Source organism: Cervus elaphus, unplaced genomic scaffold, assembly GCF_910594005.1.
Source record: "Cervus elaphus unplaced genomic scaffold, mCerEla1.1, whole genome shotgun sequence".
NCBI lineage: Eukaryota > Metazoa > Chordata > Mammalia > Artiodactyla > Cervidae > Cervus > Cervus elaphus.
In genome coordinates this window covers 1272516-1286461 of record NW_025316691.1, presented here as the reverse complement: position 1 = coordinate 1286461, position 13946 = coordinate 1272516, and positions in this window count along the sequence as shown.

Here is a 13946-nt window from a genome sequence, read left to right as displayed (position 1 = left end):
TCAACTTCTCTTAGAGATCTCTGAAAATTGAATTCTACATTACAAACACTTCCAACATTTCTGCCTGGAAAAATCAGAGTAGATGGAGCTGTGGTAGCCATTAGGAATATTGATAAGTATTCAGCCCATGGAGGACTGCACTTCCCCACTCCCTTGGAAATGAAGTGTGATCACTGACCATCTTTGGCCGGCGAAATATGCATCAAAGTGTCTCTGTCACTTCTGTTCGACGCTTCAAGGGTCAGCGTGTAAGTCACACATTCCCCTCCTCGCTACTGTACTGATGATGCAAAATGTCTGTGCAAATAAAGCCGCCCTCAGACTGGGTCTCTGAGACAGGAAAGGGCAGAGACCCCTGCTGACCCACACTGACCAAGTAGCATGAGCTAAAAGTTATCTTTAATTGTTTTAAGCTCAGAGTGTTGGGGGTTGGGGGCTGGGGGTTGAGTATTCCTGAAGGGATACCTAGCCTGTATTACATTGGAATTCTATTTAACCATTAACGGACAGAGCAAGGTCATTAACATCATGGCGTTGTTTGAAAGTGGACACTTCACATTAAAATCTAGATTTCTGGCGCCTGTTGGCAAAGACCCTGACACGTTTATACATGGTTGATCCCTTGAGCACATCAACAAGCAGGTATATATTCTCCAGCTCATGACAGCCCTCGTGACTCACTATGACCATACCTGAGCAGTCTTCCTCCCTGAGGGGGGGGTGTAGATATTTGACTTTCATCCGCTATCCTAAACGGTCTAAGCATCATCCACGTACTGTGCTGACTGTGGTCCACTGGAATTGCATCTCATTTCCAGTTAGAAACTTCAGTGATACCTGTAGCAACACGAAAAAGTACAAATATCCTCAATACAGCACAACAGTTAAGAAAATAGATTTTGGAATTCAGCTTCCTAGGTTCAAATACCGGCTCTACCATTTTCTATCTGTATCATCAGGGCAAATCACTTAGCCTCTTCAAATTCCAGTTTCCTTACAAACAGAGCGAGGATAATGACGATCCCAGCTTCAGAGTGTCTGATGAGCTAACACAGTCAAGGGCTTAGACAGTGCCTGACCCCGAATATGCATCCAGTATGTGTTGGATGATATTCTTTTTACTAGAAACAGAGTGATTTCTTCATGTATCCAGCCATCAAGGAATTCAATCAACCTGAAAGATACAGTGGAATTGTTCTGCAGATCTGATTCCAACCAGGACCTGTTTCTGGTAAAAATCAGGGCCCCAGAGCAGAAGCAAATGTCCTTGAGTTTTGTTGTCTCAGGCTAGATGCTGCGCTCAGACTCCTGGTAGGCTGTTCCTAGGAGCACGGGGAACACAGGCATGGTAGGGAGCCAACTGGAAACACACTTGCAAAAACTGTTTGTAGCCCCTGCCAAGTGAACATCAGGACTCAGTTCACTGATCCCAAGGCAATCAGAGAGGGCCACACAGCGTACTTTCTCCCATTCTGACAACTGTGGATGGCCACAGCCACACTGTCCAGGAAAGGGAATTGATGTGAACATTACCCTGCTGAAGGAAAGAGACTGACTTCAACTGAGAAGCTTGTGAGTCACTTCTGAAGAAGTGCATACAATATGCCTTCACCCTGCCCGTAACACATATTTCCATAACACACAGCGATGCACTCGATCGATGTGCATCCTCCAGTAAAGCCCAGCCCTGGTGTCTTATAGGAGCCTCTCTGGCCATTGTCATAAGCGAGTCTAATTTTGTGTGAGGCCATGAAAACTCAGTGTTTTTCTTACGCTTGTGCTTATTGCGGGAGGTCTGAGAAGGCACTTCTGAAGGTTTATTCCTACCAGTTGTTGTCATTTTTATCGAGTCTTTATTTATTTTTTTATTTATTTATTTGTTAGTTCTACCAGTTTCTTGCTACCAACCCATCTCCCTCCACCCTCGTGCACACACGATCAGTCATGTAATCCCATGGACTTCGGCCCGCCAGACTCCTCTGTCCATGGATTTTTCCAGGCAAGAATACTGGAGTGGGTTGCCATTTCCTTCTCCATGTATCGAGTCTTTAAAGGTTCCATCACTGAGGTGTGGCTTCGACACGTGTACGAGGCTGAGTAGCAACATGCCCTTTCTCCCTAAGTGCAGTAGAAGTCATCCCCACTTCCCAACATGTCTGTCTTCCGGCCTCTGGAGCATGGATTGCTTGAGCTCACCACAGCGTCAGGATATTCTAGAAACCCTTCTGACTGCAGTCTCTTCAGGAGGTTGCAAGTGCTTCACACCTCAGGAATTTACAAAGCACTTTCTACAACCTCAGCTGGGAGAGGAGTCAACACTCGTGACAGTCACAGGCTTCCATGGCCTGGACTTGATTATGGGCTGTGCTTTCATAATCATCGTGTTTCCTATACCAACTAAGATGTCACTGAGAACTTTTTTCTCTATCATCATTGTATCTTTGATGTTCATTAGACATATTATGGGTTTTCCTAGATAGCTTCCCTTACGGATGAGGGTCATAGGTTAGCAGTACTTACTAAAACTGACTTCCAGGTAGCTGTGGTAGAACAGGAAAAAGAATGACCAACTGCTGTATTCTGAACATTATGTATGAAAATATTATTCGTTTTACTGTTTGCAGTCATCCAAGTCTAACGTTCTGAAATACGCATTCAGAAAAATCAAACAACCGCCTAGGTACTAGGCAGTCTCCCATCCAAGTACTAACCAGGCCCGACCCTGCTCAGTTTCCCAGATCAGAGGAGATAGGGCACGTTCAGGGTGGTACGGCCTTAGACCGAGGCGGCTGCCAGGCGCCCCAAGAGCCCCGCGTTGCGCCTCCCTTTCGTTCTGACCTGCCGGTCGGGCCTGGGGCCGCAGCTCTTGACCGGGCGCGCGCTGCACTTGAGCCTCACGACTGGACTCCGGCCGGCCAGGGCGGGCAGCTCGGGGGCCAGCAGAGGGCGCCCCGGCCCCGCACACCGCCAGCCCCGGCCAGCACCCGTCTGCCCCGCCCGGGCCTGGCGTGCCTGCGGGACCCGGGGTAGGGGGAGGAGGGATGGGTTGCGCGGCGAGGACATCTCGGTGCCCTGCCTCCCTGGGTCTCTTCAGGCTCGCGCCGCGCCGCGCCGCACCGAACCCCCAACCCCCGCCCCCCACCATCCCGTTCGCTGCTCAGGGTCACGTGGCTCCGGACGTGTGTGGCTTTGGCCCGGGGCCGCGGTCCCCGGAGCCTCCTGCGGGCTTCGGAGCAGCCCAGCCGGGGCCCCAGGCGCCCATCCTGCCCGGTGCCCAAACCCACCGGAGCGCGTCAGCCCCGCCCTTTCGCCCTACCGAGGCCCGCCTTGCCCCCACGCCGCGGGCCCAGCACAGGACCTTCCTGAGAGAGCAGACGAGCGACAGGCAGGCACCCGGACAGACACTCGCACGCACCCACGCCAAGTGAGACAGAGGCAGAAAGAGACGAGGGTTCAGAGAGAGACTCGAAGACAGCGTGTGGGCAAGGGGGGCCTCGGGCAGGATGCCGGGCAGGTGCAGAGGCCACCCGGCCCTGAGCAGCGAACGGGATGGGGGCGGGGGGAGGCCGCCCAGCAGGGGCGGGCGTGGAGAGGCCCAGGGCGGGAGCGCACCCGAGACCTCCGCGCCCCCCCCCCCCCCCCCCAACCCCCCCCCCCCCCGCAGGCACGCCGGGGCGCGCCGACAATAGCTTCTCCAGAGTTTGGCCACCTGAGTTTCTAACCTTGTGCACAACTGAGTGATGACAGTGCATTGAACAGCTAGGTCATTTCCAAATAAATTAAGCTTAGTGTTTCACAGGACACCAGGACATGAATGGACAGACCAGCACGGATGCATGGACACCAACCTTGGGAACTAGACAACCGGTGGGAAATTGCTGTCTGACTCAGGGAACTCAAACTGCGGCTCTCTGATCGCCTAGAGAGGTGGGAATGGGCCAGACGTGGGAGGGAGATTCAAGAGCGAGGGGCCACACGTACCCCTACGGTACATTCAGATTGACATATGACCAATCAAACCAATATTGTAGAGCAAGAATCATTCCCCTGTAAATAAATAACTGTTAGAAAGAGAGAAAGAAACCCAAACAGATGGAATGAAATGAACAGAAACACATACTTTGCAATTCACACCGCAATTCAATTACAAACAAAAACAAAGAAAAAACACTATAACCATTTTCGAAAAACAACAGACCTCTCCATGACCTTTGGTCGGGTGATGAGTTCTAACACACAACAAAAAAAGCCAACTTTTCCAAATCGTGAATATAAGTTATTTCACACATCGACTTTTCCATTTAAGTGTCTAACAAAGAAGCTTAAAATCATTGACTCACTACATAAGCATGGAATTATTTTAAACGTAAATTATGTTCTAGAGGATTCAGGAAGCACTTGGCACATGTGTAAGTGTATCAGACCTAAAACTGTAACTTAGTGGAAGAGTCAGGATAGTCTAAAAATGAATCCCTAACTAAAAGGAATCCGTGCAAGTCCCTGAGCACTTTGCATTTCATGAGAATGACAATCGCTCTTTATCTCGTCATCCAGGAAGGCTGTGGGTTTAGGAGCGAGGATGGGCTTGTTTTAAAGGGTGTTGAGAGCCTTGCAGGATCTTGGGCAATCAAATAGCTTCCTGAGCACTGACATTTATTTCTTAATTTTTAAATTTACAATTCATCCAAATCTTGCAGTCCAAAACAAACAAACAAACAAAAAAAAAGTGAAAACATCACAGAAAAATAATATCTGAAAATATCTGATGGCCTTGTGATTCGTAGGGGATAAGCCTAAACTGCCCTTGAAATTGAGGGACTAGTGAATATTGGCCCTCAGATCTCATCATAATCAACGATGAGCAACTTTTGAAGAATTGCCAGAAGTATTTTCAAGTTCGCTGACTTCTCCTGAAGTCAAGATTGCTAGCTGTGATGATTTAAAAATCACTAATTGATAAACACCAATACAATTAATTAACATCCACATAGCCAATGTCTATAGAGCCAGGCATAACAGAGTCTAAATTAATCAGATGGGATTCCTATTTTGCAGTGCAGTTGATGAGACAAGTTACACAAGATAGGAGATAATATAAATGAAAAGTGAAGCTATATGAGCAGTGCTTTGGGGAATAAATACTGATGTATAAATCGTCACTTCTGCGAAGGATTATTTCATAGATCCAGCCTATGATTTCTTCATCTGTTCATAGACGTCAGTGTTTAAGTAAGGGTCTTTACTCCAGATGGAGCAAAGTGTGAATTTTCCAGATCCGTCAAATTGAATCCTCCAAGAAACAAATCATTTTCTCAGTCAACTTCTCTTAGAGATCTCTGAAAATTGAATTCTACATTACAAACACTTCCAACATTTCTGCCTGGAAAAATCAGAGTAGATGGAGCTGTGGTAGCCATTAGGAATATTCATAAGTATTCAGCCCATGGAGGACTGCACTTCCCCACTCCCTTGGAAATGAAGTGTGATCACTGACCATCTTTGGCCGGCGAAATATGCATCAAAGTGTCTCTGTCACTTCTGTTCGACGCTTCAAGGGTCAGCGTGTAAGTCACACATTCCCCTCCTCGCTACTGTACTGATGATGCAAAATGTCTGTGCAAATAAAGCCGCCCTCAGACTGGGTCTCTGAGACAGGAAAGGGCAGAGACCCCTGCTGACCCACACTGACCAAGTAGCATGAGCTAAAAGTTATCTTTAATTGTTTTAAGCTCAGAGTGTTGGGGGTTGGGGGCTGGGGGTTGAGTATTCCTGAAGGGATACCTAGCCTGTATTACATTGGAATTCTATTTAACCATTAACGGACAGAGCAAGGTCATTAACATCATGGCGTTGTTTGAAAGTGGACACTTCACATTAAAATCTAGATTTCTGGCGCCTGTTGGCAAAGACCCTGACACGTTTATACATGGTTGATCCCTTGAGCACATCAACAAGCAGGTATATATTCTCCAGCTCATGACAGCCCTCGTGACTCACTATGACCATACCTGAGCAGTCTTCCTCCCTGAGGGGGGGGTGTAGATATTTGACTTTCATCCGCTATCCTAAACGGTCTAAGCATCATCCACGTACTGTGCTGACTGTGGTCCACTGGAATTGCATCTCATTTCCAGTTAGAAACTTCAGTGATACCTGTAGCAACACGAAAAAGTACAAATATCCTCAATACAGCACAAGAGTTAAGAAAATAGATTTTGGAATTCAGCTTCCTAGGTTCAAATACCGGCTCTACCATTTTCTATCTGTATCATCAGGGCAAATCACTTAGCCTCTTCAAATTCCAGTTTCCTTACAAACAGAGCGAGGATAATGACGATCCCAGCTTCAGAGTGTCTGATGAGCTAACACAGTCAAGGGCTTAGACAGTGCCTGACCCCGAATATGCATCCAGTATGTGTTGGATGATATTCTTTTTACTAGAAACAGAGTGATTTCTTCATGTATCCAGCCATCAAGGAATTCAATCAACCTGAAAGATACAGTGGAATTGTTCTGCAGATCTGATTCCAACCAGGACCTGTTTCTGGTAAAAATCAGGGCCCCAGAGCAGAAGCAAATGTCCTTGAGTTTTGTTGTCTCAGGCTAGATGCTGCGCTCAGACTCCTGGTAGGCTGTTCCTAGGAGCACGGGGAACACAGGCATGGTAGGGAGCCAACTGGAAACACACTTGCAAAAACTGTTTGTAGCCCCTGCCAAGTGAACATCAGGACTCAGTTCACTGATCCCAAGGCAATCAGAGAGGGCCACACAGCGTACTTTCTCCCATTCTGACAACTGTGGATGGCCACAGCCACACTGTCCAGGAAAGGGAATTGATGTGAACATTACCCTGCTGAAGGAAAGAGACTGACTTCAACTGAGAAGCTTGTGAGTCACTTCTGAAGAAGTGCATACAATATGCCTTCACCCTGCCCGTAACACATATTTCCATAACACACAGCGATGCACTCGATCGATGTGCATCCTCCAGTAAAGCCCAGCCCTGATGTCTTATAGGAGCCTCTCTGGCCATTGTCATAAGCGAGTCTAATTTTGTGTGAGGCCATGAAAACTCAGTGTTTTTCTTACGCTTGTGCTTATTGCGGGAGGTCTGAGAAGGCACTTCTGAAGGTTTATTCCTACCAGTTGTTGTCATTTTTATCGAGTCTTTATTTATTTTTTTATTTATTTATTTGTTAGTTCTACCAGTTTCTTGCTACCAACCCATCTCCCTCCACCCTCGTGCACACACGATCAGTCATGTAATCCCATGGACTTCGGCCCGCCAGACTCCTCTGTCCATGGATTTTTCCAGGCAAGAATACTGGAGTGGGTTGCCATTTCCTTCTCCATGTATCGAGTCTTTAAAGGTTCCATCACTGAGGTGTGGCTTCGACACGTGTACGAGGCTGAGTAGCAACATGCCCTTTCTCCCTAAGTGCAGTAGAAGTCATCCCCACTTCCCAACATGTCTGTCTTCCGGCCTCTGGAGCATGGATTGCTTGAGCTCACCACAGCGTCAGGATATTCTAGAAACCCTTCTGACTGCAGTCTCTTCAGGAGGTTGCAAGTGCTTCACACCTCAGGAATTTACAAAGCACTTTCTACAACCTCAGCTGGGAGAGGAGTCAACACTCGTGACAGTCACAGGCTTCCATGGCCTGGACTTGATTATGGGCTGTGCTTTCATAATCATCGTGTTTCCTATACCAACTAAGATGTCACTGAGAACTTTTTTCTCTATCATCATTGTATCTTTGATGTTCATTAGACATATTATGGGTTTTCCTATATAGCTTCCCTTACGGATGAGGGTCATAGGTTAGCAGTACTTACTAAAACTGACTTCCAGGTAGCTGTGGTAGAACAGGAAAAAGAATGACCAACTGCTGTATTCTGAACATTATGTATGAAAATATTATTCGTTTTACTGTTTGCAGTCATCCAAGTCTAACGTTCTGAAATACGCATTCAGAAAAATCAAACAACCGCCTAGGTACTAGGCAGTCTCCCATCCAAGTACTAACCAGGCCCGACCCTGCTCAGTTTCCCAGATCAGAGGAGATAGGGCACGTTCAGGGTGGTACGGCCTTAGACCGAGGCGGCTGCCAGGCGCCCCAAGAGCCCCGCGTTGCGCCTCCCTTTCGTTCTGACCTGCCGGTCGGGCCTGGGGCCGCAGCTCTTGACCGGGCGCGCGCTGCACTTGAGCCTCACGACTGGACTCCGGCCGGCCAGGGCGGGCAGCTCGGGGGCCAGCAGAGGGCGCCCCGGCCCCGCACACCGCCAGCCCCGGCCAGCACCCGTCTGCCCCGCCCGGGCCTGGCGTGCCTGCGGGACCCGGGGTAGGGGGAGGAGGGATGGGTTGCGCGGCGAGGACATCTCGGTGCCCTGCCTCCCTGGGTCTCTTCAGGCTCGCGCCGCGCCACGCCGCACCGAACCCCCAACCCCCGCCCCCCACCATCCCGTTCGCTGCTCAGGGTCACGTGGCTCCGGACGTGTGTGGCTTCGGCCCGGGGCCGCGGTCCCCGGAGCCTCCTGCGGGCTTCGGAGCAGCCCAGCCGGGGCCCCAGGCGCCCATCCTGCCCGGTGCCCAAACCCACCGGAGCGCGTCAGCCCCGCCCTTTCGCCCTACCGAGGCCCGCCTTGCCCCCACGCCGCGGGCCCAGCACAGGACCTTCCTGAGAGAGCAGACGAGCGACAGGCAGGCACCCGGACAGACACTCGCACGCACCCACGCCAAGTGAGACAGAGGCAGAAAGAGACGAGGGTTCAGAGAGAGACTCGAAGACAGCGTGTGGGCAAGGGGGGCCTCGGGCAGGATGCCGGGCAGGTGCAGAGGCCACCCGGCCCTGAGCAGCGAACGGGATGGGGGCGGGGGGAGGCCGCCCAGCAGGGGCGGGCCTGGAGAGGCCCAGGGCGGGAGCGCACCCGAGACCTCCGCGCCCCGCCCCCCCCCCCCCAACACCCCCCCCCCCCCCCCCCGCAGGCACGCCGGGGCGCGCCGACAATAGCTTCTCCAGAGTTTGGCCACCTGAGTTTCTAACCTTGTGCGCAACTGAGTGATGACAGTGCATTGAACAGCTAGGTCATTTCCAAATAAATTAAGCTTAGTGTTTCACAGGACACCAGGACATGAATGGACAGACCAGCACGGATGCATGGACACCAACCTTGGGAACTAGACAACCGGTGGGAAATTGCTGTCTGACTCAGGGAACTCAAACTGCGGCTCTCTGATCGCCTAGAGAGGTGGGAATGGGCCAGACGTGGGAGGGAGATTCAAGAGCGAGGGGCCACACGTACCCCTACGGTACATTCAGATTGACATATGACCAATCAAACCAATATTGTAGAGCAAGAATCATTCCCCTGTAAATAAATAACTGTTAGAAAGAGAGAAAGAAACCCAAACAGATGGAATGAAATGAACAGAAACACATACTTTGCAATTCACACCGCAATTCAATTACAAACAAAAACAAAGAAAAAACACTATAACCATTTTCGAAAAACAACAGACCTCTCCATGACCTTTGGTCGGGTGATGAGTTCTAACACACAACAAAAAAAGCCAACTTTTCCAAATCGTGAATATAAGTTATTTCACACATCGACTTTTCCATTTAAGTGTCTAACAAAGAAGCTTAAAATCATTGACTCACTACATAAGCATGGAATTATTTTAAACGTAAATTATGTTCTAGAGGATTCAGGAAGCACTTGGCACATGTGTAAGTGTATCAGACCTAAAACTGTAACTTAGTGGAAGAGTCAGGATAGTCTAAAAATGAATCCCTAACTAAAAGGAATCCGTGCAAGTCCCTGAGCACTTTGCATTTCATGAGAATGACAATCGCTCTTTATCTGGTCATCCAGGAAGGCTGTGGGTTTAGGAGCGAGGATGGGCTTGTTTTAAAGGGTGTTGAGAGCCTTGCAGGATCTTGGGCAATCAAATAGCTTCCTGAGCACTGACATTTATTTCTTAATTTTTAAATTTACAATTCATCCAAATCTTGCAGTCCAAAACAAACAAACAAACAAAAAAAAAGTTAAAACATCACAGAAAAATAATATCTGAAAATATCTGATTGCCTTGTGATTCGTAGGGGATAAGCCTAAACTGCCCTTGAAATTGAGGGACTAGTGAATATTGGCCCTCAGATCTCATCATAATCAACGATGAGCAACTTTTGAAGAATTGCCAGAAGTATTTTCAAGTTCGCTGACTTCTCCTGAAGTCAAGATTGCTAGCTGTGATGATTTAAAAATCACTAATTGATAAACACCAATACAATTAATTAACATCCACATAGCCAATGTCTATAGAGCCAGGCATAACAGAGTCTAAATTAATCAGATGGGATTCCTATTTTGCAGTGCAGTTGATGAGACAAGTTACACAAGATAGGAGATAATATAAATGAAAAGTGAAGCTATATGAGCAGTGCTTTGGGGAATAAATACTGTTGTATAAATCGTCACTTCTGCGAAGGATTATTTCATAGATCCAGCCTATGATTTCTTCATCTGTTCATAGACGTCAGTGTTTAAGTAAGGGTCTTTACTCCAGATGGAGCAAAGTGTGAATTTTCCAGATCCGTCAAATTGAATCCTCCAAGAAACAAATCATTTTCTCAGTCAACTTCTCTTAGAGATCTCTGAAAATTGAATTCTACATTACAAACACTTCCAACATTTCTGCCTGGAAAAATCAGAGTAGATGGAGCTGTGGTAGCCATTAGGAATATTCATAAGTATTCAGCCCATGGAGGACTGCACTTCCCCACTCCCTTGGAAATGAAGTGTGATCACTGACCATCTTTGGCCGGCGAAATATGCATCAAAGTGTCTCTGTCACTTCTGTTCGACGCTTCAAGGGTCAGCGTGTAAGTCACACATTCCCCTCCTCGCTACTGTACTGATGATGCAAAATGTCTGTGCAAATAAAGCCGCCCTCAGACTGGGTCTCTGAGACAGGAAAGGGCAGAGACCCCTGCTGACCCACACTGACCAAGTAGCATGAGCTAAAAGTTATCTTTAATTGTTTTAAGCTCAGAGTGTTGGGGGTTGGGGGCTGGGGGTTGAGTATTCCTGAAGGGATACCTAGCCTGTATTACATTGGAATTCTATTTAACCATTAACGGACAGAGCAAGGTCATTAACATCATGGCGTTGTTTGAAAGTGGACACTTCACATTAAAATCTAGATTTCTGGCGCCTGTTGGCAAAGACCCTGACACGTTTATACATGGTTGATCCCTTGAGCACATCAACAAGCAGGTATATATTCTCCAGCTCATGACAGCCCTCGTGACTCACTATGACCATACCTGAGCAGTCTTCCTCCCTGAGGGGGGGGTGTAGATATTTGACTTTCATCCGCTATCCTAAACGGTCTAAGCATCATCCACGTACTGTGCTGACTGTGGTCCACTGGAATTGCATCTCATTTCCAGTTAGAAACTTCAGTGATACCTGTAGCAACACGAAAAAGTACAAATATCCTCAATACAGCACAACAGTTAAGAAAATAGATTTTGGAATTCAGCTTCCTAGGTTCAAATACCGGCTCTACCATTTTCTATCTGTATCATCAGGGCAAATCACTTAGCCTCTTCAAATTCCAGTTTCCTTACAAACAGAGCGAGGATAATGACGATCCCAGCTTCAGAGTGTCTGATGAGCTAACACAGTCAAGGGCTTAGACAGTGCCTGACCCCGAATATGCATCCAGTATGTGTTGGATGATATTCTTTTTACTAGAAACAGAGTGATTTCTTCATGTATCCAGCCATCAAGGAATTCAATCAACCTGAAAGATACAGTGGAATTGTTCTGCAGATCTGATTCCAACCAGGACCTGTTTCTGGTAAAAATCAGGGCCCCAGAGCAGAAGCAAATGTCCTTGAGTTTTGTTGTCTCAGGCTAGATGCTGCGCTCAGACTCCTGGTAGGCTGTTCCTAGGAGCACGGGGAACACAGGCATGGAAGGGAGCCAACTGGAGACACACTTGCAAAAACTGTTTGTAGCCCCTGCCAAGTGAACATCAGGACTCAGTTCACTGATCCCAAGGCAATCAGAGAGGGCCACACAGCGTACTTTCTCCCATTCTGACAACTGTGGATGGCCACAGCCACACTGTCCAGGAAAGGGAATTGATGTGAACATTACCCTGCTGAAGGAAAGAGACTGACTTCAACTGAGAAGCTTGTGAGTCACTTCTGAAGAAGTGCATACAATATGCCTTCACCCTGCCCGTAACACATATTTCCATAACACACAGCGATGCACTCGATCGATGTGCATCCTCCAGTAAAGCCCAGCCCTGATGTCTTATAGGAGCCTCTCTGGCCATTGTCATAAGCGAGTCTAATTTTGTGTGAGGCCATGAAAACTCAGTGTTTTTCTTACGCTTCTGCTTATTGCGGGAGGTCTGAGAAGGCACTTCTGAAGGTTTATTCCTACCAGTCGTTGTCATTTTTATCGAGTCTTTATTTATTTTTTTATTTATTTATTTGTTAGTTCTACCAGTTTCTTGCTACCAACCCATCTCCCTCCACCCTCGTGCACACACGATCAGTCATGTAATCCCATGGACTTCGGCCCGCCAGACTCCTCTGTCCATGGATTTTTCCAGGCAAGAATACTGGAGTGGGTTGCCATTTCCTTCTCCATGTATCGAGTCTTTAAAGGTTCCATCACTGAGGTGTGGCTTCGACACGTGTACGAGGCTGAGTAGCAACATGCCCTTTCTCCCTAAGTGCAGTAGAAGTCATCCCCACTTCCCAACATGTCTGTCTTCCGGCCTCTGGAGCATGGATTGCTTGAGCTCACCACAGCGTCAGGATATTCTAGAAACCCTTCTGACTGCAGTCTCTTCAGGAGGTTGCAAGTGCTTCACACCTCAGGAATTTACAAAGCACTTTCTACAACCTCAGCTGGGAGAGGAGTCAACACTCGTGACAGTCACAGGCTTCCATGGCCTGGACTTGATTATGGGCTGTGCTTTCATAATCATCGTGTTTCCTATACCAACTAAGATGTCACTGAGAACTTTTTTCTCTATCATCATTGTATCTTTGATGTTCATTAGACATATTATGGGTTTTCCTAGATAGCTTCCCTTACGGATGAGGGTCATAGGTTAGCAGTACTTACTAAAACTGACTTCCAGGTAGCTGTGGTAGAACAGGAAAAAGAATGACCAACTGCTGTATTCTGAACATTATGTATGAAAATATTATTCGTTTTACTGTTTGCAGTCATCCAAGTCTAACGTTCTGAAATACGCATTCAGAAAAATCAAACAACCGCCTAGGTACTAGGCAGTCTCCCATCCAAGTACAACCAGGCCCGACCCTGCTCAGTTTCCCAGATCAGAGGAGATAGGGCACGTTCAGGGTGGTACGGCCTTAGACCGAGGCGGCTGCCAGGCGCCCCAAGAGCCCCGCGTTGCGCCTCCCTTTCGTTCTGACCTGCCGGTCGGGCCTGGGGCCGCAGCTCTTGACCGGGCGCGCGCTGCACTTGAGCCTCACGACTGGACTCCGGCCGGCCAGGGCGGGCAGCTCGGGGGCCAGCAGAGGGCGCCCCGGCCCCGCACACCGCCAGCCCCGGCCAGCACCCGTCTGCCCCGCCCGGGCCTGGCGTGCCTGCGGGACCCGGGGTAGGGGGAGGAGGGATGGGTTTGCGCGGCGAGGACATCTCGGTGCCCTGCCTCCCTGGGCCTCTTCAGGCTCGCGCCGCACCGAACCCCCAACCCCCGCCCCCCACCATCCCGTTCGCTGCTCAGGGTCACGTGGCTCTGGACGTGTGTGGCTTCGGCCCGGGGGCCGCGGTCCCCGGAGCCTCCTGCGGGCTTCGGAGCAGCCCAGCCGGGGCCCCAGGCGCCCATCCTGCCCGGTGCCCAAACCCACCGGAGCGCGTCAGCCCCGCCCTTTCGCCCTACC